The sequence below is a fragment of the Equus przewalskii genome, chromosome 10 (assembly GCF_037783145.1).
Source record: "Equus przewalskii isolate Varuska chromosome 10, EquPr2, whole genome shotgun sequence".
Taxonomy (NCBI): Eukaryota; Metazoa; Chordata; class Mammalia; order Perissodactyla; family Equidae; genus Equus; species Equus przewalskii.
The window spans coordinates 51376685-51400187 of NC_091840.1; the positions used below are offsets into that span (position 1 = coordinate 51376685).

The 23503-nt window shown below is 44.5% G+C and overlaps 1 long non-coding RNA gene across 3 annotated transcripts in view; it reads right to left on the reverse strand.

Annotated features, from left to right (window-relative positions):
* Positions 1–7986: 7986 nt before the first annotated feature.
* Positions 7987–23503, reverse strand: part of LOC139074152 (uncharacterized) — a 40091-nt gene continuing 24574 nt past the window's right edge. The window contains exons 2-7 of one of the 3 annotated variants that reach the window (XR_011523670.1): positions 21342–21493; positions 20451–20681; positions 19871–20089; positions 14362–14623; positions 14176–14266; positions 7987–8418 (exon numbers count right to left, since the gene is read on the reverse strand). This is a non-coding gene — a long non-coding RNA (uncharacterized lncRNA). Of the gene's footprint in view, positions 8419–8772; positions 8910–14175; positions 14267–14361; positions 14624–19870; positions 20090–20450; positions 20682–21341; positions 21494–23503 lie in introns of those variants that run through there. The other 2 variants (XR_011523669.1, XR_011523671.1) reach the window with 2 other exon arrangements.

Here is a 23503-nt window from a genome sequence, read left to right on the forward strand (position 1 = left end):
AGGAACTAGCTTAGCACTTGATACGTAGCAGATACTCAATATAGCAAGTGTTTCCTGGATAGAAAGATGGTAGGATGGATGGATGCATGGATGGATGAGGAGATCCCTTCCAGCTTTCCAGGGATCATTTTAGCTGAGCCTGAAAGGTGAGCAGGATGGCAACAATTGAGGGGGGTGAACAGCAAGTGCAGGGATGCAAGGGACCAAAGCAGGGCCCAAGGAAGGAAAAGTGATACCAGGAAACAGTGGAAAGTCATACTGTTTGGTTAAAGGATGGACTACATGCTGCAGAAAAGAAGGTAGGACGGGATCCTGGAGGTTCCTGAAAGTTGACACCAAACCCTATATACATCTGGGGATTCTCAAGTTTCTGGTGTAATTTCCACCGGTAAATTTTTAAGGAACAAATGAAAAGAGAAGTGAGAGGAAGAGGTAACAAAAGAGAAAAGGATAACAACAACAAAAACAGGAAAACGTTAGCAAAGTGGTAACAATTGCTGGTAGTAATGTTGGCAAATAACCAACAATGGGAAAGTTTAGTAGAGGATTCAGATTGTCATCATCTTGGTGGTTGATGGAAAGAGGAACAGGTCACTGGAGGGAAACAGTTGGAGAAGTCTGAAGTCTGGTCAATGGTTAGCGATGAAAACAGAGTTGTTGGTCTCAGAGAGTCTGCTGGTCCCTGGTAGATCGGGCCTGGTGGGAACGTGGAGGGCTGTGTGTTGGCGCAGAGGGCCTGAGTTTGAATCACCTGTTGTCATATGACACAGCATTGTTGCTACCTGGTCTTTAAGGAGCCAGCGATGATATACTTTTCTTTACATCACTCCTACTCACCAGGAGTACAGAAAATCAAGAAATTGCCCTGGATTTGCTGACAATGGATATGATCCTTCAGGCAACAAAAGTGTGTGGGTATCTCATTGGAGATTGTCTTGAAAATCCGAATCAAGCTATTCCTGAAAGACATTTTTTATCAAAGGCTTTTCTTGTTTAAAACATCCTGCGTTGGGGCTCGCCCACGGCCGAGTGGTTAAGTTTGCGAGTTCCACTTTGGCGGCCCGGGTCCTGGTTCAGGTCCTGGGCACAGACATGGCAACGCTCATCAGGTCATGCCAAGGTGGCATCCCGCATAGCACAACCGGAGGCACTCACAACTAGAATATATAACTAGGTACTGGGGGCCTTTGGGGAGAAAAAAAGGGGTAGGGGGAAGAAGATTGGCAACAGTTGTTAGCTCAGGTGCCGATCTTTAAAAACAAACAAACAAACAAAAAAACCCGCATGATCCCGCATGATACTGGGCAAGTCCTTAACCACTCTGAGCCTTAATTTACTTGTGTCCAAAACAGGGACAACAATACCTACTTCACAGAGTTGCTATGAGGATTAAATACAATGAGGTAAGACTTGTAGAGGTCTTAGCACAAATTAGCAGTCAGTGATGTCACTTTATTATTACTTTTATACTAATCATCAGTATCATTATCCTTTGAAAGGACTTATACACAACCTATCACAGGAAGTTTACGGAGTTCTTCCATTATTTTCTATAGATGTATATTAATAAGAGTATTGATTCTGGCTTGGAGTTTTACATGATACGTGAAGAATACATCACCTGCAGAAGAAGAAATCAACTAAGGCTATCAAAATTCTTATAAAAAGTAAAGAAAAAATATAAGAGAGAAAAACAATGCTAGCTGGAAGTTATATATACACATAGACCACACGAATAGCCCTTACATAGAAAGGTCCACTCTGATAGACAAACAGACACCTCTAGACAATTAGGAGCAGTTTCTCTGTATATCTAAATGTGAAAGGGTAAGGGATAATGCCAATATTCATCAACGCACCTTGACTGCACACAGGGCCTTCCGCAGTAGGTAGTATGGCACAGTGGATAAACGTCTGGACTCAGTAACCAATTAAATTGGATCTACCACTTACAACTATGTGACCTTGGCCGAGTGAGACCACCTCTCAAGGCCTCAGTTTTTTCGTCTGTAAAATGGTGATAATGACAGCACAGGGGAATGGGATTGTTTTCAGGATTAAATAAGACAATGTTTGCAAAGGCTTGGCCCAGCATTTGACTCCTAGAACATCTTCTCAATAGAATACAGCTATTCTTAAGTGCTCAAACTGGAATCTGATCAGGCCTCTGGACCAAACTGCCAATTTACGGAAAATACGGAGGACAGGGGAACAAGTTAAACCGTCCCAGCGGAATGCAATCAGCAAAATCCAGACTGTGGCAAGCACCAGAGGACAAACAACCTGGTTCTTCAACAAATAAATTGCAAGGAAAAAAAAACAACAAAGAGATGAAGCTATGCTATAGATCAAAACAGATTTAAAAGACATCAACCAATTGCAATGTGTAAACCTTTTCTGGGTCCTCACTCAAGCAATCAAACAAACTGTAGGGGCCGGCCCCGTGGCCGAGTGGTTAAGTTCACACGCTCCGCTTCGGCAGCCCAGGGTTTCACTGGTTCAGATCCTGATTGCGGACATGGCACTGCTCGTCAGGCCACGCTGAGATGGTGTCCCACATGCCACAGCTAGAAGGACCCACAACTAAAATATACAACTATGTACTGGGGACATTTGGGGAGAAAAAGCAGAAAAAAACCCTGTAATTAATATATGCTTGTATATAATGTGATACAATGCATATTATATACATATATTATATAATATGTAATTTATGAAACAAGTAGAAATTTGAATAATTGACTGAATACTGGATGACTATGAATTAATTTTTTTATGTATGCTGATGGTATTGTGGTTATATAAAAATAAAAAGTCCTCTTCTTTTAGAGATGTGCACTGAAATGTTTATAGATGAAAGAATATGGTGGCTGGGATTTGCTTCAAAATGGTACAGGAGGGGTGAGGTGGAGAGGATATAGATGTAAGGCATTCGGCCAGTTGTTGAAGTTGGGTGATGGGAACAGAGAGAGTTCATTATTATGTGTCTTACTCCAGCGTGGCTTCTGCAACAGAATTTCACAGAATGGATGGTTTATAAACAACAGAAATTCATTTCTCATAGTTCTGGAGGTTAGGAAGTCCAAGATCAAGGTGCCAGCAGATCCAGTACCTGGTGAGAGCCTGCTTCCTGGTTTACAGACTGCCCTCTTCCAGCTGTGTCCTTACGTGGCAGAAGGGTGAAGTGAGCTCTCTGGGGTCTCTTTTATATAAGGGCACTAATCCCATTCATGAGGCCTCCACCCTCATGACCTAATCACCTCCCAAAGGCCCACCTCCTAATTCCAGCACACTGGGGTTAGGATTTGAATATGTGAATTTGATGGGGGAAACATAAACATTCAGTCCATTGCATTACTATTCTCTCTACTTTTGCATATATTTTAAATTCTCTCTAACAGAAAATTTAAAAATTATTCTTGTTGATATGATTTCTACTGGAAGAGCTGGATTCTAGAGAAAAGGAAATGAGATCCTAGAGAAAATGAGAAATTCCTCACAATCCTGCATAATCTGGTCTCAACCCACCTTCTCAAATTCATGTCCCCTGCCCCTTCAACGCAGCTCTTTCTTCCAGGAATCACCTCTCTTCAATCTTCTCCATCCACCTTGTTTCTTTCTTTCCATCTTCTTCCCTTCACTTGTCCTGTTTCCTGTTGGAAGGCCCTTTCTCCACAAATTCACCTGGCAAGTCCTCTTGGTCCGTCAAGGCTGAGCTCCAAGTTCACCTCCTCCCTAAAGCTTCTCTGAACACTCTGGCCAAAATTTCTTTGAATTCCTGTTGTGCTTAAAATTGCTTTGTTTCCTGCCTGTGCATGCTTTCCCCTCTAAATTAAAATGTAAGCCTCTTCAGGGCAGAGATCATCTTGCCCTGAAGGCAGGGCACAGAACGGGCCCTAACAAATATTTAATCGATAGAAAATATCAGTTCAGCTTGTGATCCCAAATCCACCTCTACTACTTTTGCAGTCTCATCTCGTCCCTGTCCTGGCGACCCAGCTAACTGGATTAATCCCAGTTCCTTGAAAGTGCCCCAATGCTTTCCCATCGCTCAGATTTGGTCACAATACTTCCTCTGCCAGGGCCTTTCCCAGATCTTCACTTACCGAGATTCTGCCTGTTCTTGCAACCTTGTCTTGTGGACCTCTTCCTCCACAAGGCCTCACCTCTACTCCCCATCCCCCTCCAGCCCGACCTAATGTGATTATTTTCTTCTTTTAATCTCTGAAATGGTGGGTTTAAATTCTAACGCAGTTTTGGCAGGAAAAATTACTGACCCCTTTGAGAATCTCCTGGAAGTTATGGACCCTCTCTCCCCTCCCCATAGACACATGTGCACACACACAACAATGTCATAGGTGATTTCGTGGGGGAGGCTCATGGACCCAGCTTCTATTCCTGTCCGACTCCTTCTTTATAACACTGATCATCATCTTTCTGGTGCTCAGGTGATTGTAAATAAGACATGTTTTCTTCTAGACTATGAGCCTCGTAAAGGGAAAACCATGCCTGGCTTAACTTTGTATCCCCATGGCACCTAGCATGATGTTGCACACATTGTAGGCTCTTGAAAAACATTTGTGGCGTGGAGTCGAGTTCAACTGATTAGATGCTGATTTAGATTCCTGTTAATAATCCTGTAATTAATCAACGACATGCTTCCTAAAAGTTGGTCTGGTTCATGTCAGCTTTTCTAATTTCTTTCTTTACTTCTCTTCCACTAGGAACTTAAACTGTGGGCTGACCAGGGAACAGAATCAAGATGTGGTTCTCAGATTTGTGCACCTGCTGAAAATCTTAGGGTATCTTTGAGGCATCTGTGGCAAAGGCTGGAACACCAGTTGGATTGTTTATTAGACTGGTCTTAGTCCTTGATATCCTCTAGCCCCACACTCTACTTCACCCAATAGTGCAGCAAACATTAGACCTGCCAGGGCAAATTTCATCCCATAGGCGTGCTGGGATGCTGACTGGGCTCTCTCGACGGTATTTCTACATGAGGATGGATCTGTTGTCTTGGCAGAGCATGTGGTCTCTTCTATGATTGGTCTCAGGGGCCATTGCAAGGCCTCATTTGCCCAGAAATCCTTCCCCATGGGCTTGCCGTGGCACTGCCTGCCTATCTTCCCCAAACTTCGCACTGTTCAAATGAATCTTCTGCCTTGGACCATAGTGATGGAGTGTCACCATAAGATGAACATGTCACCTGAGAGCGAGGGAGTAATTCTCTTGAGGATCCCATTTGTATATGAGCATGAATGTTCTAGTCAAGCTAGCTAATTTTCTTCTTGGAAGGAATGTGGCACAGGTGGTTGGGAAGGCGTGGAAGGGACCTTTGGGTGCAGTGTGTCAGGGAGCCTCACTGAAGCTCTCTGGTGTGAGAAACACCACTGGGGAGCTCAAGCAAAGGCACTCATTCCCCCCAAATTTAAACTCAAGTTTCATAGTTAGTTGTGCAGTGTTTTTGGCATGTTAGGAAATGTTGGTTCCTGCTCTGCCCTTAGATGTGCTCATAAAAGGAGATTTCCCGATTTTCTTCCATTGAAAACACAGATGGGTGTGACCCCACTGATAATAATACTATTGTCCATACCAGGTATATGAAAGTTGGCTGGCAGGTGGGAGACCCAGAGGCCCTGTCCTGGAACCCAGCTTTCTCAAAGGCGCTCTAGACCCTGCGCCTGCCCTTCAGATGGGCATGTGGGGATCACAGAATCTAGAGCTCTACAGAAGGAAGAGGCTGCGGAAGCCACCAGTCATCATTTCACAGATGAGGTACCGAGTCAGAGACCTGCCCAAGAGCACACAGCGAATCAGTGCAGACCTAGGACTCAGCTCTAAGTCACCTGCCCACCCTTCATCCAGGGTGCTCTGTGTGTCATCATTCCCAGCTGCAACAATTTTCTGGTGCACCTACTGTGTGCAGAGCTCCTACCGTGTGTGGAGAAAAATAATACAGAGCATCTCAGGAAGCGATGTAGAATCCAGAAGATGTTGCTGTGTTTAGGTGGGGGATTGGGGAGGGATGGAAAGAACTCATGGAAGTGGGGCTTGTGCTCAGCTCAGACAGAAGTGTACAGAGGAGGGCACAGGGTGTCACGATGATGGGGAGTCAGATCTAGAAGCCTAAGGGATATTTGAATAGAGGGATGCACATTCTTCCCCCTACAAATCATGGAGACCTCCAGTTACCGTCTCCTCCCCACAATGCCTGACAACCTGAGAAAATGCCTAAAACCTTTTGCAGGTCCCCAGCTGGAGGGCCGGAGGCTCTTGGCTCATGTTATACCCAAGGAATATCCAGATAATGTCTAGCACAATGGTTAAACAGAGATGCTTGGAAACACGGCATGTGTTCAAATCCCGGCTCAGTACTGACTTGACCTTGGATAAGTCACTTAAGCTCTCTGGGTCTCCATTTCCTTCCCACGTGTCAGGGCCACCATGTGGGTTCAGGAGCCACTGTACATGCAGTGGTAAGCATGGTGCCTGGCACACGGGCACCTCAGCAAAAGATGGCTGTTATCATTCTGGTACTTTGCTCCTCTGTCTCCCCAGTCCTGGCTCCTGAGTCAACAGGAAGTTGGCCTAGAGACAGATGAGCTTCCCTGGAACATACCTGGAGTCAAAACCTGTTAAGAGTTTCTCTATCTCTCTTCATAGCCACATCTTTCATTTCGGGGAAAATTGGGAAGAGCTAAATTGGGAACGGAAAATTTGCATCTGACAAAAGGTATGCGCAAACACATGTTTTCAAATGAGATCAAGGTTTCAAAATATCCTTTCTCTGACAGATGAGTCAAGCCTCACACAGTGGTCTTACTATTTACCACGCATGACGGCACATTCTCTCAGCGACTGATAGGGTCGTTTGCCAGGAGTTATATTGGAGGGAGTTACTCATTGGAAAATGTGGCTGCATTGCCCAGACTGAGATCTGAACTTGGACTTCCAGGGATTTCACCCAAAATAAGCTGAATTCCTCAGTTATAATTGTCAAAGAAACACAGCCAAGGAATCTGTGTGCCAGACCAGCACTGGTTCCTGCTGGGAAAATGTGGGTCCATGCAGGGGATGCTCATGGCTTCAGCAGGAGAAGGGATTGTCTCACCTTCACAGTATTTATCTTTACTGCAAAGGACTGGTGCCAATTGGTCAGCCATTCATCCTTTGATTCAGTTATTCACTCATTCCCTCAGCAGCTATTTATGATCACCTAATAATAATGATAGCCAAGAATTGTTTAGTACTGGGCACTGTACTAAGCATCTTATATGCATTATCTCATGTCATCCTTCCAACACCTCCACGAGACAGGTATTATTATATAGCAGGGTCAAAAATTTTAGCTCAACTACAACTGAGAGGTGTGGAGAAAATGTACCTGTTTTATTTTGTTTATAACTGATCAGGCCTTCTTTCTGAGTCCCCTGCCCACTCCACTCATATGTGCTGGGGATGGAATGAACTAACTGGCTAATCCAATTGAAATCATTGTCTGATCTGATTATTGAAATAGTCCTTTTAGGTAATTCTCAGTCTCAGACCGCCCCCCTCCCCCCACCCCTGCTGCTTCTCTCCCTCGGATGGTGTTGGGGTGTGTGGAGGTGAGCGTGTTGCTCACTCCATCTTGTGATAAAGGGGAAGTTTTGGAGTTGTTGGTGTAATGTTCTGGCCTCTGGGGTAATGTCCAACATTCTCTCATTTGATATCTTAGCATGTGTCATTCTCCTCCTCTTGTTGCCTATTACCCAAGAAGACCATACTCCTCAACCCAGTTTTCAAGGCTCTCTTCACTAGCAGTTGGATTCCCACCTTCCAACTTTCTCTCATATGTTTCCAATTTGTTCCTCAAGACCCAGCTTAGAGCCAGCTACACCTTGTAAGGTAAGGCCTTTTGGGCACCATAGCCTGATAATTCCCTTTCTCTGAACTTCTGGGGTCATTATACCTGGCAATTAATTCTGTACTCCTTTGAGATCTCTCTTTTCTTATTGTTTCATAAAATTACTTATATCTCTTGATGTCATGTAATTTTTAAAGCTCCTTTCGGAGGCATGGATGATGCCTTATATTTTGTTGAATTCCCCAAATCTAATCCAGAGTCAAGTACAGAGAAGGATTGCAGGTGTTCACAGACAAAAGGTTCGCATTCCTAGGATGTGAGGAGCTTCTAAAATTAGAGAAGAGGGGTCACTCCGTGGCATAGTGGTTAAGTTCCTCAGGCTCCGCTTCGGCAGCCTGGGTTCACTCATTCAGATCCTGGGTGCATGTGGACCTACAGCACTTGCCAGCCATGCTGTGGCGGTGACTCACATAAAAATAAAGGAAGACCGGCACAGATGTTAGCGCAGAATGAATCTTCCTCAAGCAAAAAGAGGAAAATTGGCAACAGATGTTGGCTCAGGGCAAATCTTCCTAAAAAAAAAATAGAGAAGAAAATAACCAGTAGCATCACAGAAAAATGGACTAGAGATATGAATAAATAATTCACAGAAAAAGAAATGAAAACGGTCCTTAATCACATGAAAAAATGCTCAGACTCACTTGTAATAAGACCAATAACCATTAAAACTACACAGATACTATTTCTAACCCATCAGGCTGGCCCAAACCCCAAGTTTTACAACACACTCTTGGCAAGGTGGTAGGGAGACAGGCACAGGCAGCATCACTGGGTAACTATATTTTGTTATGCAAGAATCTTCTGCATTTGTGCTGGGAGAAAGGATTTGACGAGGCACTTTATGTGTCGTTGCTCTGACCTGAGCACTTTCCTTGCTCATGTCCTCCCGGTACCTCGAAGCTGTGTCCATCTGCAATGTTGTCAGCAGCACAGCTCACACACGTTCGTGGCATAGTCACCATTGCTTCAAGGCAAAAGAGGAGGCCAAGTGCTTCCCTGGGGTCTGAATGGTGTTAGAGAGGAGAGAGGATGTTTAGGGCCCAGCATCGCACCGTGCCATGCTGAGCGCTGGCGGCCTAGCGTTGGGGGCACTGTGGGATGTTTAATAAGGGTACTATTGTGTTTGTGATTTGTAGGGCCTCTGAAGCCTGGACTCTGGAGCAGGGACCCTGGGTATGAACCCCTTCTGCCAGGTTCTAAGGGAAGTTCAGCTTTGGAGTCATCTCCAAGGAAAAGATCAAGGAGGAGAAAAGTATCTAGAGAATGTAAGAAAGAATGTATCCTTTTTTTTCTCACAAAAAGTAAGGCATACATTTTTTTAAAAGTATCTGTAAAGAGAGAGAGGGAATAGGGTAGAGACACAAGGACAGAAGCTGGATTTCTCTGAATATACTTTGTTTTGTAGATGTGACTTTGGAACCATGTAAATATTTTACATAACTATACAAAATTACAGTTTTCAAAAATGGTCGTCACTAAAAATCTAAAGTAAATGAAAAAAAATGAACCTAACTCTTCATCCAATTTGAGGCATAACCACACAGAGAAAATCTTTTCTGAGCGCCTTTAAAGCATAGAAATTTGAGTGTATAATCATAGTGGGATCATCCTAAGGACAAAAAGAACTGTCAAAAAAAAAAAAAAAAAAAAAAGGAAAGAAAGACGAAAAAAATAAACCTTGAACCATTTTCAGTAATCATGTTGGTGGTGGTAGTGTTGGTATTGTTATTCTGATACTGTTATGTGTACACCGTGGCATAAAGCAAATCGGTAATTCCGTTATATCGCCAAGAAGCAGGATCTTCAGTGTGGGAGAAAGTGGGCACACAAGTAAGATAGGTAAGGTTAAGTAAAAATTCTGTAGTACCGAATTTGAACTGGAAGTTTCAGCAAGAATTAATGATAAAATTTTGTCATTGAAAAAAGTTTTTCCTAGCTCTGCCCACTGAAAAGGCCTGGAAACAATGAGCACCCCCAGGGTAACGAGCAACCTTTGGTGGCTACAAATTGTTGTCTACAAATGCTATTCCCGGTTAATGAAACCAGGGCTTCTTGGAGAAATGGCTGAGTCCAGGTCTGAGGCAGGAAACAGACAAGATGAGTTTGGAATATCTTGTCATAACAGAAAGCAAGGAAACAAAGTATCAAAAACTACTAACTTGTGACAAAAGGACTCAGGAGCTAACTTGAAGAAGCTCCCTCTGGCCAAAGATGGGAGGCACAACTTGAGTACCATAATGATAATAATGGCAATGAATTGAAACATATTAAGTATGTTTAAATACATGAGTTCCTAGTGATTAAAACCAAAAAGCAAATTCATTGGTTCACTTTGAAGAGAGCAAGGGAACAATGTCATGATTTTGGAAACAGATAAATAGTGGTAAAAAAAAAAAAATAGGCATTTATCTTACCTTTCCTATATAAACTGTACCTCAGGATAGCCAAAGAATTGATGAGGGAGAAGTTTTCTGGTTTTTTTTTTTTTAAAGATTTTATTTTTCCTTTTCCCCCAAAGCTCCCTGGTACATAGTTGTGTATTTTAGGTATGGGTCCTTCCAGTTGTGGCATGTGGGATGCCACCTCAGCGTGGCCTGATGAGCGGTGCCACGTCCAAGCCCAGGATTTGAACCAGTGAAACCCTGGGCCGCCGCAGCAGAGCGTGCGAACTTTACTCAGCCACAGGGCCGGCCCCAGAAGTTTTCTGTTTATAGAAGTATTGCAGTTAATAAATGACAAAGGAATGATGGCATTGGAACATCATCGCTATGCAACCCCTGAAAATATTGGTTCTAGACAATAATCATCAATGGATGCTAATGTCAGAAAAAGAGAACCAAATTGACATGTGTCTCCTGGTGGAAGTACATAATCTAACCTCTGAGCTATTCTTGCAAAAAAATCAAACCCCAATCTGATCAAGCCTTTAGATCTCACTACCAATTTACTGGAAATACAGAGGACAGGGAAACACGTTAAATATCACCATAGGAGAGCAATCTGAAAAATTAGACTGGGGGAAATTTTATAGGACAAACAACCTTATTTCTTCAAAAATAAATTGCAGGGAAATTAAAAAGAAGGGAAAAAGAAAGATCTGTAGATCAAGATCAAGAGACAAAACATATCAGCAAACATAATATATGGGCTTATTTGGAACCTGATTCAAACAAACTGTAAAATATACATATGTCGAACACCACATATATATAAATATATGTATGTATATATATATATACACACACACATATATATAACAAATGGGTAAGTTTGAACACTGATTGGCTATTTGATGATAATAAGGAATGACTGTTAATTTTGTAGGTGTGATAATGATATTGTGGTTCTTTTTTTAAAAGAATACCTGTCTAGAATACATACTGACATATATAAGACAAAATAATGTGGTATTAGGACTTATTCAAAATAATCTAGGAGGAATGGGTAGCGTTATTGTTGAAAGAAGATTGTGAGTTAAGAAATGTTGGGGGACCAACCCAGTGACATAAGTCATTAAGTTTGCATGCTATGCTTCGGTAGTCTGGGGTTTCACGGTTTTGCATCCCGGGCACGGACCTACGCACTGCTCATCAAGCCACGCGGCCGCAGTGTCCCACATAAAGTAGAGGTAGATTGGTGCATATGTTAGCTCAGGGACAATCTTCCTGACAAAAAAAAAAAGAATTGTTGGAATCTGGGTGACAAATGGTTCATGGAGGGTAATCATACTATTCTCTCTTCTTTTGCCTATGTTTGAATTTTTCCATAATACAAGGTTAAAAATAAATAAGGTCTAAAAGGTATTTTTAATTACACAAATAGTGCATGCTTTTTGAAAGACATTAAAATAATACAGAAGCATATAAAGGGAGGGGGCTGGCCCCTGGCCGAGTGGTTAAGTTTGTCCCCTCCGCTTCGGTGGCTCAGGGTTTCGCCAGTTCGGATCCTGGGCACGGACATGGCACCACTCATCAAGCCATGCTGAAGTGGGGTCCCACATGCCACAACTAGAAGGACCCACAACTAAAATATACAACTATGTACTGGGGGGATTTGGGGAGAAAAAGCAGAAAAAAAAAAAAAGATTACCAACAGCTGTTAGCTCAGGTGCCAATCTTTAAAAAAAAATTTAAAAAAAAAGTGTTGAAAGGGAAAGGTAAAATCTCCTTCACTCCCCCTACCCCAAGCCTGGGAATAATGGCTATAAATGGTTCAGTAGATTCTGTGGTAATGTTTGTATTACTGCCCACGCATTGTCACCATGCTACTCTGAGGAGGGACTATATGCCCTGAGTTCAGGCTTAGCCGTGAGACTTGCTTGACCAACGAACTGTGACTACTCTAGTCACTTCTGAGGAGACTCTTTAAGAGCCAGCACATGGTTTTCTTTTCTCTCTGTCAGGAGATAAGTGATGTTGCAGAAAGTTAGATCCCAGAGCGAAGACAACAGAGCCACAACCAGCACACCAGTGCTTATGACAAGTAAACTTAGACTGTGGTATACACGCAGATTTTTGTGTCATTTGTCACTGGGACACAACTTCACTTATCCTGATTGATAAAATATCCTTCCATACCTTTTGCTATGCATCTGTGAACACAATTTTTTCCCACAAATATTATACATACTACTCTTTTTTTTTCTTTTTCTTTTTTTTTTGAGGAAGACTAGCGCTGAGCTAACATCTGCTGCCAATCCTCCTCTTTTCACTGAGGAAGACTGGCCCTGCGCTAACATCCATGCCCATCTTCCTCTACTTTATATGTGGGATGCCTACCACAGCATGGCGTGCCTAGAGGTGCCATGTCTGCACCTGGGATCCGAACCGGGGAACCCCGGGCTGCCAAAGTGGAACAAGCGAACTTAACTGCTGCGCCACTGGGCCGGCCCCTATACTACTCTTCAATTTGCTTTTTTTTTTTTTTTAACTCAATAACGTATCCTGGGCATTTCAGTATACTTTGAAATAAAACTAATCTGAATTTCCAAAGGCCCCAAAACAGTTTCCTAATGCCAGAAACTTCTGTTTCTTTAACATCGGGGTCAACGGAGAGGTTGTCTAGTAAAAACTCAGGCGGGAAGTAAGCTGAATGTGTCGGAGCGTGAATTCCAGCCTTAGAGCCCTCCTTGTTCCTGGAGTCCTGTAACTGGCAGTGAACTGTGGATGTGCATGATTCCACATACTTTTCCTGCCCAAGGAAGGCAGGAAATCTGAGGTTGATAAAGTGCCTGTCTTTCTTTTTGTAATCTCATAGGCATTGCCTATGGTTGGAAGTGAAATCCTGGATTTCCTCAACAGCTTGGAGTCGGAGGGCTGTTGCTGTGGTTGTGATTACAGCTGAAGTGCTGAAACCACTTAGTTTCTTGCCTATGCTATCAAACCTGAATTCCAACTGGCCTCCTGGGCCCCTATATCTGATAATGGCACCACCACGCTCCCAGGTACATACACTAGAATCCTTGGCACTGCCTTTCACTCTGTAATCCGTTAGCATATGAGCTCTGTGGGGGCAGAGATTTTTATCTGTTTTTTTTCACTGCCAGGTCCTCGGGGTCTATAACGTTGATGCTGACACATAGTAGGTGCTCAATAAATATTTCACGGCTGGATGAACCTAAGCAGTTGCCATGTCCTGTGACATCTTTCTCTATAATTATCTTCAATCTGTCATCCTTTCATTCCCATGGTTATTACCTATGGTGGATTAAAGATGGTCACAAGTTTTTTTCACAATGCTCCCGTTGAGATGTGGGGTGTATGTCCCCAGCTCTTGAATCTGAGTAGACTCTTTGATTACTTGAACCAGTGGAATGCAGTAGAAACGATGTTCTGTCAGTCTGCGGGCCCAGGATTTAAGAGGCTGGCAATTTCCACTTCTTGCCTCTTGAAACTTTCACTCTTAAAGCCCCAGGCTGCCGAACAGGCCCTGGGACTGCATGAAGAGGGAGAACAGCCCAACAGAGACCGGCCTTCTGCTAAGGGGCCAGATATAAGAGTGAAGCTATCTTGGACCCTCCAGACCCTCCAAGCCTACCAGCTGAATACCATTAAGTGACTCCAGGTGGTGTTACGTGGAACAGAAGAATCATTCAGCTGAGTCCTGGATCCATCCTACACAACTGTAGCTGAGCCTGAATTCCTCATCTTCACGGTTGTAAGATATAATGAAATTGTTGTCATTTTAAGCCATTACATTTTGGAGTGATTTGTAAGTGCAGCAATAAATAACCAGAATATTACCCTACTTGGGACCTTATAACTTCTTACCTGGAAAACTGATCCTTTCATTAGTCTCCTGTCCTTCCAACCACGCTCTACCCTACTCAGTTTGTTTTCATGGAGAAACTGTGTGGGGCTCCTGCTTTAAAAAAAAAAGAGTCATTGTCAACAGAATACACACTAATCTCTTTAGTCGGCCCCCACTGGCCTTCTAAGATCTGTCTCTGAACTCACCTTTCCAAGCTCTCCTCTTCTTCCCTCACATTTCTTATGCTCCAACCAAATTCAACTGTTGGCCTAACCCCTTGACACTCCATGATTTTGATTTTGTCCCCACAGTTCCTCCTCCTGGAATGTCCTTCCCCTCATCCATGTATGTCCACATCCTGCTTGCCTCCCAAAGACAGCCAAGAATATCAATCTCTCTGGTGGAAATAATCTCTCTCCTGAATTTCCACAGCATCTTATCTGGGCCTCTCATCAAACGTAACCTTTTCTGTTAAAAAAAAAAAAACCATTATAATTTGAAAACGTCTTTAGCATTCCTCATAGACCAGGGCCTCCTTGAGGTCCGGGTTCATGTCTTATTTACTTATTTTAAACTCATTATCAAAACCAACAAAGAACCCGGCTCTTGGCAGATCCTTAATAAATATTTGTTGGACAAACAAGTGGATAAAGGGGTGAACGGGGCCCAGCCTCACTTCCTTGTTGTCACAGGTCAGCAGCAATAACACTACACTCATGAACCTTTGTAAACTACTGGTTCAGTTTCCTCCGTCTCGCCCGGCCAGATACATTGTTGGAACCGTGTTGCCAAGCCTCAGGTTCTTTCCACTTCTCGGCTCTGTTTTCTGCTGTCTTGGTTTCTTTCCGTGACAGGCTTTCCCAGGTGGTGGCACAGATGGTCCCTGGCAGCCTCATACTTAACATTCTACCAGTTTAGCAACCCCCGCGGAAAAGAGCGCTTCTCTTTCCCAGTAGTTCCAGAAAAAGTCTAGGGATTAAGACTCGCTAGACACACAGGAGGCCTTTCCCTAAGCCACTCACAGTGGCCAAGAGGATGGACTGTCCTGATTGCCCAGTCCTGGATTTCAGGAAACCCCAGGAGCTGGAGCTGGAGATGCGGATTATCCCAAATGAAAATGACAGTGTTGTTACCAAAGGAATGGGGAAAGGAAGTTTAACAGGGAAAACAACAGATTCCACCCTACGTATCCAGGAAGGAGACACCAAGCTCTACATAAAAAGAGTGCTTTTCCTCAAGCCTTGTGTTAGGTACCTGTTCTGGACCCTTTAAAGAGAATTGTCCCAAACAGGGTGTCCAGGGCCCATGATAGCTCCACCCCACTGGCACTGCCCCCTTCCCCATCTCTGCTCCTTATCCAAACTATCTTTAATTTGTCTCTAATTTGCCCTTCCTCACCTGTCACTCCTTGTTCTCATCTATCTTGGCTTACTATCCCTCTTAGCAGCCATGAGCATGAAACATAAGAGCTGTTTACTGCCACATCGCTGCCCAACCCCACAGGTAGCATCCCCACATACTTACATCTTTGGGCTGCTAAGGGACCATCAGGCAGATAGCCGATCTGAACAGTAAAGAGACAGAGCCCTGGTGATATTGCTTGAGCCCCCGAAGGCAGCCATACCTGAAGCTAGCCATCCCTCTGTTGTGGGTTGAATTATGTCCTCCAAAAAGATATATTGAAATCCTAACTCCTGATACCTGTGGATGTGACTTTATTTGGATGTAGGGTCTTCGCAGATGTAATCAAGTTAAGGTGAGGGCACACGAGTGTCCTTCTGAGAAGACGCTGGTCCTTACAGGAAGAGGAGAAGACACATAGAGACAGACACATAGGGAGAATGCCACGTGACAAGGGAGGTAGAGACTGGAGTGATGTGTACAAGCCAAGGAATGCCAAGTATTGGCAGCAACACCAGAAGCTGAGAAAGGCATCTCCTCTAGAGCGTCCACAGAGAGAGAGAGAGCCTGCAGAAGGAACTAACCTTGCTGACATCTTGACGTCAGACTTCCAAACTCCAGAACTGTGAGAGAATGTTTCTGTTCTTTTATGTCACCCAGTTTGTGGTAATTAGTTAGGGCAGCTGAGAAGGAAACCTGTACCACTCCTGTGTTCCTCTTTTATTCTCACACTGCTACCAAACTCACAATACTTCTGACACAGGATGTGTGGTGTTTTCTCCACACCAAGCAATTCTCTAACACCAGCTGGGTATCTTACATTTCCACTCAATTCTGACACTATCTACCTGGGGATAGAGTCAGATCCCACGGGTTAAGGACTCAGTCCTTATCTGAGGACTGTCCCCTCTCCCCCAAATTCAGATGTCAATAGCCAGTCCAGGTTGCCACGTGTGCTTCTCACTGACTGGCGATAGATCAGCGGTTCCACCGACCCCTTCCTTGGGTTCGATTAATTTGCTAGAGCAGCTTGCAGAACTCAGAGGAACATTTTACTTGCTAGTTTACTGCTTTATTATGAAAGGACATAACTCACGAACAGTCAGATGGAAGAGATGCGTAGAGCAAAGTATGGGGAAAAGGCTCAGAGCTTCCATGCCCTCTCCGGGCAGACCACTCTCCCAGCACCTCCATGTGTCCACCAACCTGGAAGCTCTCCAAACCCTGTCCTTTTGGGTTTTTATGGAAACTTTATTACATAGGCATGATTGATTAAATCATTGGCCATCGGTGATTGAACTCAATCTCTAGCCCCTCTCCCCTCCCTGGAGGTCAGGGGTGAAGGGATGGGGGGTGGGATTAAAGTTCCAACCCTCTAATTACCCGGTTGGTTCCCCTGGCAACCAGCCCTCATCCTTAGGTGACCTAGGGGCTTTGCAAAAGTCACCTCATTGACATAACAAAAGACATCTCTGTGCCTCTCATCACTTAGGAAATTCCAAGGGTTTTAGAAGCTCTGTGCCAGGAACTGGGATGAAGATCAAATATATATTTCTTATTATAAATCACAATATCACAGCAGCCCTAGGAAACTAATACACCCTCTTGTTCCCGCCCCCCCCTCCACCATTTTGTGAGCCCATGAATTCCCTGGTTGCTTAAGTAAAATTGTTTCTATTACTGACAGCTAAAATCCTGAATAAGACAACATGTGGCCTGTTCTACGTGCTGAGGATGCCAAGACAAATTAGACCCTGTCCTTACCTTTGAGTCATCCATACTGTGGCACTAAGCTCAGCACCATCTAACATTACTGGGGCCAAAACCAGTGAGAAGGACAACAAGAAACACAAAGCCACACTGGCAAAGCAATTTCTTACCCTGACCAATGAAAGGAATTTATCGTGAGCACAGTTCAGACTCTGATCAAAAATGCTAATGGCTTGCCATCTCATGCAAGAGAAAGGCCAAACTCCTCAGTCTTGCACTCAAGGCCTCAGCCTGTACTTCCATCATCCACCGCTGCACTTGACTCCTTCTCCACCTCCTTTGTTCCAGCCACATCAAATTACTAATTATTCCCCATGACATCATGTGCTTTCAAAAGTTGTTACATTCACTCATAGTAGCTCTGTCTACACATAGTCCTTTCCTCCATCTCAAAATCCTACCCATCTGTATTGGTTTCCCAGGGCTGTCATAATAAATGATCGCAAACTGGGTGGCTTGAACTGATGGAAAGTTCTCTCATGGTTCTGGAGGCTATGTACCTGAAATCAGGGTGTCAAGAGGGCCATGCTCTCTCTGAAGGCTCTAGGGGAGGATCCTTCCTAGCCTCTTTTTAGCCTCTAGTGGCTTCCAGTAATCATTCGCATTCCGTGGCTTGTAGACATATCATTCCAATGTCTGCTTGTGTTGTCACATGATGTTCTCCCTGCATCTGTGACTGTGCCCAAATTTCCCTCTTCTTCTCAGGACGCCAGTCACAGGACAGGAGCTCACTCTAATTCAGTGTGACTCCACATCTTAACTTGATCACATCTGCAAGGACCTGATCTCCAAATAAGGTCATAGTCACAGGTATCGGGGGTTAGGACATGAATAGATCTCTTTGGGGAACATCAACCTTCAAAGCCCAGCTCAAATGCCACTTCCTGCAGGAAGCCCTCATCACTTGCCTACAGCTCCAACGCCTAGTGCTCCGGAGCTCTGCTGCAGCCTTCTCTCATTTAGCCTTACAGCGTAGACACTTGTGAACTTACACTCATGAATGACAGGACAAGGAGCCTCATCTGTATGGTTCAGAGCCCTTGGTCAGTGCCTGTCTTACTCGTCAGAAAATAGTATATACATGTTTGTCATTTTGAATTGAGCTAATAAGAACAAAATCGATAAGAAGAAAGAGAGAGTGGCTGTATGGCACTTGATGGAATGGTTTTTAAGCCATTTGAAGAAAGAAAATAAAATTGAAGCTGTCCTGATAAGAACTGAACTGTGATCCCAGCTTCCGAATCCTTCTCTGCAGCTCGTCTGCCTCGGTTCCCCACTTGTAATAGTCAGAGTTTTGGTCTCTTGCACCCTCTAGATGAGAGGGCTTTGAAATGCTGTGAAGGGCCGAGAAGAGCCTTAGAGACTCAAGAACGGCCCCCGCCCAGTGGCCGCATTGGCCTGGAGACTCAAGGACAGTGAAAAATCCCCCTCCCTATGATTCTGTGATAACCTCCAGCCGCAGACACTGACTGCTCAGCTGAAAGCCCAAATCAAACACACACCAGGGAAGACCTTCTGTGTCAGACTCTCCAGCGGGGCAGTCTGCGTCCCCACGGTGCTTCAGGGAAAATTGTTGCCCAGTGACTGGGTCCAGATAATGCTGATCCCAGCACTAAGAGGAAACAGCACGGCTGGCCCAGAGCCCGGCCTGCTCCTTCCGTGGTCTAAGTACTTAACAGCAGTGAGGCTACTGCAGTCTGCCTCGAGACAAGAATAACACTGCAGCATCCTACTCATCCTGAAATAGCTGAGAAATGATCGCCTAGTACCTTGACGCCTGTCTTTCAGGGAGAGACTTTCAAAGAACGGCCCAGCAACACATAGCTTTATTTATTCCTCTTCGTGAGAATGTTTCAGTTAGACCCCCAAACCAGGAGTTGGGCCCTCGGTTCCAGCAACCTCCTAGTTAGGGTTCCTGTCTGGTGTTTTGGTGGCTCTTGCTGAATTGGGCAGTTGATGTAGGGACTGTTTCTCAATCAGAGTCTGAGAGCAACTGGCCTCCTTAGGAAAACTACCAAAAAATTTAAGAGGAAAAGGAAGCATTAAAAACACTCCTTATATATAAAACACTCCTTACGTGACTTCATCAAGCACTATTTGAAGCACTTTACACAGGTAGGTGTTGCAGTAGACTGTATTATTGTCCCAAATATCCTCTGCCCCTCCTTATGAGAGAATTATATCTCCCCTACCATGCTGACATCGAGCTTAGCCAAGAAAATATAAACAGAAGAGATGTATGTCATTTTGAAGAACAAACTGTAAGAGCCATTGCATGGATCCACCATCAACCCCTCTTTCCCTGCTACCCTAACACCAGCAGTGTTCCAGAGAAGGGCTACTCCTTCAGTCTGGTCCCAGGGAGAAGAGCCAAAGCCAACTTGTAATGGACATGTGATATGAGCAAGAAATAAATCCTTGTTGCTGTAAGCCACCGAGTTTTTGGAGCAGTTACTGCCACACAACTTAGCCTAAACTGACTGTTACCAACATCCCCGTTTCACAAATGAGGGAACCAAGGCACCCAGAGATTGTGCAACTTGCCTGAGGTCGTACAAACAGGATTCAAATCCAGGGAGTCTGGCTTCAGAGTCCATGCTCCTAACCACTTCACTGTATTGCCTCTGAAAAGGTCTTTGTTGTTTTCTTTCAAAACCCCTTTAGCTGGCAAGATCTCCACGTATGCTCTGTTTTTCTTCATTTCTCATGAAGGTAATTAAGAATAATCAGCAGATTGTCTGATCCTCTGCAGGTAGAACAGACCTGGTAGATAGATTGCACAATAAAATGTAACTGGTTATTGAGTGAGCTGGACTTGTGGGTACGCGAAACAGAAAACAACTTTATTTTTTGTACACCACAGTCTTTCAGGAATTAACAAACAATTTCATCATTAGAGACTTAAAAAGCGAAATCAACACTAGTATCAAATCTCCAATCTCTCAACCATTTGAAAGCTTCTCTCCTGCCCCAGGATGGGAAATTTGTGACAGGGAAGGGGGTCATGGCTGGCTTCCTCCTGATTTCCCTCTTCCGCCTTCCACACCCACGGTATTCCCTCGGGCTCTTGTGGAATTAGAGTTGGGGGCGGGGATTAGGGGATAAGAGGTGGAAAAAGTCTTACTTGGCTTTCGTGCCCTCTGTGAGAGGCAGGTGGTCAAATGCCATCTCTTGGTGACAAGGGCTTCTTTTAGGAATTCCCCACAGGGTCTTCCACTGGGGACATCCCACAGCACCGCTTTCTGGCCCCGGTAATGTACTACCTGGCTAAGCACTTAGGACATAGCGTTCGTCTCCACCAGCTTCTGCATCCAACCTCCTTCCGCTGGGGTAGCCTGGCTCCTGGCAGAAGGCCCTTTCACATGGAATCCTTTTTTGGTTAAATCACTTTATTGAGATATAGTTGGCACACAATCAACTGTGCATATTTAAAGTGTACTCCTTGATAAGCTTTGACTTTTGGAGAGGCCCAATGAACCAGAATCAAGATAATGAACATTCCGTCACTCCCCAAAATTTCCTCCTGGCCCCTAGTGACTCCTCTCTCCTGTCCCTCCCCCACCCCTAGGCAAACTGATCTGCTTTCCAGTACTATAGATAAGTTTGTGTTTTCTAGAATTTTATATGAATGGCATCATACAGTATGTGCTTTTTTTGTCAGACTTCTTTCACTCAGCACAATTCTTTTTAGGTTCATCATGGAGTCCCTTTTCAAGAGAATTTAAGCCTGGCCACCTTCCATGGGTGCACAGAGCCCATGGGAAAGTCCACTCATCCGTGTCCTGTCACACAATACCAGTGCAGCCTGTTCCCAGGCAGCTGCCCAGAGCTGCTCCACCTTTATTTTCCAGGTGTGGCAGGCTCCAGGATGAGGCCACCCCAGGCACACAGGCCAGGCTCTCTAAGCACTTGAAAGTTCATTTCTCTTAGCTTGAGGATGGGAAAAATCTTGCCCTTTGTACCCCATCCTGATGACTCTGGGGAAACCCTCCCTTTCCAGTTTCCTGGTGGGTACCTCAGCTCCTCTTGCACAGTCTCCAGTGGCTGATGCTCTGAGAGTCCCCCGACTGGTTTTGGATCACTCTTTAGTGAGTTCTGCATAGATGGAGCCTTTCTGTAGAGTATGTGGGCACCTAACAGCTTATGTTCTCAGCTTGAGGGCCTCAGCTGAAACAGAGACAATAGGAAAAGTTGCACGTTAACACCCTGTGTGATAACTCACAGGTAAAAGGATGTCTTTGCATAGACATGTCCCTAACTTTGATGCCTCAAATGGTACTTGTAACCCAGGTGTCCCAGACTTCACCAGCTTATGAGGTCACGCTGCCCTTTAATGTCCAAATCACGATAGCCCAAGGACCCAGCCTCCTTGACCACACACCAGGTTCTCTCTACAAGTTTTCTAGGACTCTGGGAGAAATGCTCAGAAGAGCTACAAATCTGCCCAGATCCCCACCTCCCCCTCTTCAGCCCTGTGCTTCTGGTTCACTCCCTTACTCACGTCTCCCCAAGCACCCCTCCTCAGTCTACAGCCTGAGTCCTCTGGCAACCGCTACCCCTCCCGTCAGAATGGCTTCACCCAAGCATAGCACGACCCTTTCCTCAAGTGTCCCCAGCAAGGCTGAGCCAGACTTATTTATTATTTAATGCCAAAAACTTGGAGGTAACAGAAAGGATGGTATGGAGGGTCTTCACAGAGTTTCCCTTCTTAGGGTTGCCAGATTTAGCAAGTAAAAATACAGGACCCCCAGTTAAATTTGAATTTCAGATAAACAACAAATAAACTTTTAGTGTAAGTATGTCCTGTGCAATATTAGGAAACATAGAATATTTGGGACATACTTATGCTAATAAATATCATTTGTTGTTTATCCGAAATTCAAATTTAACTGGGCATCCAGCATTTTATCTGGCAACTCTACCCCCTTCTGGTGCCTTCCTGTGGCCCTTGATGTGTCCCTCATTGTAGAATTCAATTTAACCTCCCACAATGAGAGTATCCTGGAGAAACCCTCCCTTCCAGGCTTTTCAATCCTCAAGCCTTCAAGAACAATAAGCAGTTTTCCCCTCGGAGAGTCTAAGGCTCCCTGCAAGTCCCTATGTTGGGCCCCAGCATGACGGATCATGCGAACATCCATTCCTTTCAGAGGAAACCCCACCCACACCCACAAGAACGTGATCTTGTCCTTTGCCCCCGAAGGGCATCAGAACAATACTCTGGAGTCAGCACATTTCTGAGTCTAGGTTGCACACTTGCTCTAGAATAACCCTGTCTGGGAGAATGTCAGTGGGAGAGTCCAGTTCACCTCAGGCCATGCCCGTCTGGCTGCCTTTACGGGACCTCTCTCAGCCGCAGTGAAGATACGACTCCAGGCATCTTTCCGGGACCTTCTGATAACTCCCCAGTCTTGGACAAGACTGCGTCACACATCTCCCCAGAAGAAACAATAATTTTAGAAATGCAGCTGATGCAGCTCCGCTGGGGAGAAGACACTCACATACATTATTACGCAGAGAAATGGACCTCCCCATTCATAACGAGGGAACATGTTTGCTTCACCTTTACAGAATCAAAGACCCACTGGAGCATTTTCCCTAAATAAACAAGGCAAGTGGCCCTCAGGCTATAATCCCAGCCTCCACCTAAACAAGAGACCTGCGTGTGCTTTTAAAATGCCGGTTTTTCTGACCTGGAGCCACCAAACTTTCATAAAATCTGGGAGTCCAGTCTTAGCCAAGACTTCACCCGCTCCCCAACCCCAGTACACACCACTAGTGATTCAATCAATTCACAAATTTTAAATCTTTGGATGCTTTGCTAGGTTTTTTGGTTCAAAACATAAGGATGCTTCAGTTACGTAGCTCTGCCGGAACCGAATTCTTCAAAAACAAATGAGTTTTCCAGATAACTGAGGCTTATCTCTACAAAACCCACGACTCTGTTTATTTTAGCTTTTTTGATTGGGATCTGTCAAAAGTGTCACAGCACAGTACTATGTGGCTTTTTTTAGTCTGTCTCCTTTGACCTCAGGCTACCAGATGGGTTAACACTGCTGCTAACGGTCTGTCTCTAGCAGCCCCCTCCCTGGTTTTTCACTCTGTTGAGAAGGATGTGTTAAAAGAGCAAATAGAATTTCCCAGTCTAAAGACTTTTCTCACAAATAAAGCTCTGGTGTT